Source organism: Dromiciops gliroides, chromosome 1 (genome assembly GCF_019393635.1).
Source record: "Dromiciops gliroides isolate mDroGli1 chromosome 1, mDroGli1.pri, whole genome shotgun sequence".
In the NCBI taxonomy this organism is placed as follows: domain Eukaryota; kingdom Metazoa; phylum Chordata; class Mammalia; order Microbiotheria; family Microbiotheriidae; genus Dromiciops; species Dromiciops gliroides.
The window spans coordinates 166,499,201-166,502,823 of NC_057861.1; the positions used below are offsets into that span (position 1 = coordinate 166,499,201).

The 3,623-nt window shown below is 34.7% G+C and overlaps 1 non-coding gene across 1 annotated transcript; it reads right to left on the reverse strand.

The window, feature by feature from the left end:
* Positions 1-414: 414 nt before the first annotated feature.
* On the reverse strand, positions 415-521 carry LOC122737481. The gene has a single exon (XR_006354314.1). It is a non-coding gene; the product is annotated as a U6 spliceosomal RNA (small nuclear RNA).
* Positions 522-3,623: the final 3,102 nt, after the last annotated feature.

A 3,623-nucleotide genomic window follows, 5' to 3' on the forward strand; every position in this document is an offset into this window, starting at 1 on the left:
GCAGTGGATAAAGCACTGGCCCTGGATTCAGGAGTACCTGAGTTCAAATCCGGCCTCAGACACTTAACACTTACTAGCTGTGTGACCCTGGGCAAGTCACTTAACCCCAATTGCCTCACTAAAAAAAAAAAAAAGAAAAAAGTATAATCTGGGAACCCCTGGAAGTCCCTGAAACCCTTTCAGGGGTTCTGTGAAGTTAATAATACTATTATTTTAATTTTAAACTTTTATGGCAAATAATAATTACTTTTTAAATGTATCATATGGCAAATATCGATAGACATAATACAGAAACAAAAGTACTTTGGGGTCTTCAAAATATATATATATATATATATATATATTTTTAATATGGAACGCTTCATGAATTTGCGAAATATATATATATATGAAATATATATATATATATATTTTTTTAATATGGAACGCTTCATGAATTTGCGTGTCATCCTTGCGCAGGGGCCATGCTAATCTTCTCTGTATCGTTCCAATTTTAGTATATGTACTGCCAAAGCGAGCACCAAAATAGTTTTTAAGAATATAAAAGAAGGGAAGGGGCAGCTAGGTGGCACAGTGGAATTCAAGTTCTGACAAAAGTAAGAGCTTCAATATAAAGACATGGGCAAAGGCTGAAAAGTCTGACTATATTCTTGAATGGGATGAAGACCTCAGTGAAGGTTCAAATTTATATCTGGCTAATAATCTACTTCTTGACAATTCTAAGTTTGATTTGGCCAGACACTATTCATAGATTGTAGTCATGATCACTGTTCAACAGTTTTTCCATAATAGCAAGGATATTAGGAAGACACTATGTAGTGTCCAACAAAAATAAAACAAAATCTGCCATTGCAACTCCTTGTTCTTAGATACATTCACTGTCTCATGGGGTCATAGACCTAACAGATCTTCATTTCCTCCATCTTCCCTAAATTCTACTTAAATTAACCCTTGCATTCTGTTTTATAAAAATGAATTCTTTGTTTCCTTTCAATAATTGTCTATGTTCTGGACCCAGGAATCCTGGGAAATGCAGCTCTTTGCCACCTTGGCTATGCCTATTATACAAGTAACTTCTGTACTGTGAAATGAAAAGGGGAACCTCTAACAGTATGGAGAAAAACTTGAACAATTCAACAAGTGCTTACTAATTGAACAAGGATACCTTGAAATATATCCTTTAAAATATGGCCTGGCTAGATCCTATCAGGAAGGAATAGCGATTGACAAACTTATTTGGTAGATGCAATGAGAAATGAGTATGCATTACTAACATACAGACCCCCAAAATTCTGAGGTTTAGATAATCCTAAACTCAATTGCTTGTTGAATGAATCCCTTTGATCTGACTTTGGGACTAGAAATTTTCCTTAAAATCTTGTTCCTATTATGCCAATATTATCTCCTCAGTAATACAAGGTTGAATGCAGAATTTTCTTGGCTAACCTTGTTTATTTTTAAAAAATGAAAATGTAAAAAAATAAAGGTTATGCAGTAGCAAGGTGGTGCAGTGGATAAAGCACCAGACCTAGATTCAGGAGGACCTGAGTTCAAATTTGACCTCAGACACTTGACACTTACTAGCTGTGTGATCTTGGGCAAGTCACCTAACCCTCATTGCCCTGCAAAAAAAAAAAAATAATAATGGTTTTAGAGTAAAGCAAAGAATAACCTTTATTTTTCAAAACTCATAAAATGATTTGATTTTTATTTATTTTGGCTATTTTATAGAAAGTTTACAAATAGACAATGCCTGGTCAAACATTCTTTTTTTAGTGTAAAATATTTTTGTTAAATATATGTGTGATAATATATGTACATATATATTAAAGTCATCTTCTCTATTTGTGTTCCAGAAAATAATTGACCCTTCCCCTACCAATCTTATAGACAGTCTAATAATGAAAAGTCCCAACTAAAATCCCATCTTCTATAAAAAACTTTCCTAATCCCTCTTAATTCTAGTGTCTTCCTTCTATTTTTTGTTATTGAGCTGTTTCAGTTGTGTCCAACTCTCTGTAACACCATTTGGGGTTTTCTTGGCAAAGATACTAGAGTGGTTTGTCATTTCTTCTCCAGATCATTTTACAGATGAAGAAAGTGAGGCAAACTGGATTAAGTGATTTACCCAGGGTCACACAGCTAGTAAGTGACTGAAGCTGGATTTGAACTCAGGAAGATAAATCTTCCTGACTGCAGGCCTAGCATTCTATCCACTGCTTCTTCACCTAGCTTCCCCTTCTCTCTATGTTATTTCCTACTTATTCTCTTCACAGTTTGCTTCATATATATTTGCATATTATCTTTCCCAGTAGATTATAAGTTTCTTGAGGACAGGGACTGTCTTTTGGCTCTTTTTTGTATCCCAGCACTTAGCACAGTGCCTGAAAGATAGTATATACTTAATAAATAGTTATCATTTAATTGATTGAAAAGTATTATAGAGCAGAAGGTACAAAGTTGCCCTTGGAGTCAGGAACACCTGGGTTCAAGTCATATCTCTGGCACATACTGGCTGTATTGGTTTGAGCAAATAAAGTAATCTTTCAATACTCCAAGTAACTCTCTAATACTATAATTTATAATCAAGTTGTCAGTCTGAATAACTCAAGAGCATTTCCACATTGAAAGGTTCCTACATTAACAACAACAACAACAACAACAATAACAACATTAGTCCATAGTCCATCCAGTATTGCAAGATGAAGTATTGAGTCAGACTTTTATAAATGAAGTTAGTAAGAGGAGAGGATTTACATTAAGTAGAATGGATACTAAACAGGCACATTCATTTTGGGTTTGTTTTTTTATAGAAGTATCATAGTCTTACTTATCCTCCCCGAGGCATCTTCGTTAGAAGCATTTACTTCCAATGGTACCCTAATTTATAGGCTATAGTTTATGATAAATTTATAAATGTTTTTAGATATTTAAATGACACCTAAAAGTTAGAGTGTATAATGCACACCAAAGATTGATATGTGTAGCCAGGACACTATATAGCTTTATAATAGGACTCAGGGACTCCTAGACTCTCAGAGTTGCAATGGACTTAAATGGTCATTTAGTCTAATAAATTCTCTCTTTAACATCCTCATCAAGTTTTCTACTCTCTCTGAACACTCCCAACAACAGGGCATTCACTAATTCAGGAAGCAGTTTACTCTCAGAAGGATACTGCATATTCTGCCTTAACTAAACAAACTCATTGTGACCAGCACAGGGGAAAAACTGCCTCTCTTTAAATGAATTGGGGTACTAGTAGCTCCTTCACCCCGCAGAATCAAGATGCACTCTTTCTTCAAGAGGAGACAGCATCCTTTTTTTCTAAAGATGTGCTTATATTTATAGATCTTTTCTCTATTATTTCCCCACTTGCCTCCAAGATTCTATTTCCTACTAGTCCTTTCAACACAAGAATCCAATTTTCATTTACCTCCTCAGCCTTCAAAGTTATTTTCCACATGGTGTTCATATTTGGAAGTTGAAGAAAATTCACCAGAGAAGAGAGGATGAGAGCACAGAGAAGAAAGCCCTTATCAACAAGGGCAAGTTTTTAGACAGAGTAGACATGTAATTGATAGCAGCAAATAAATATAGAAACCTTATATTTGACAACTGTA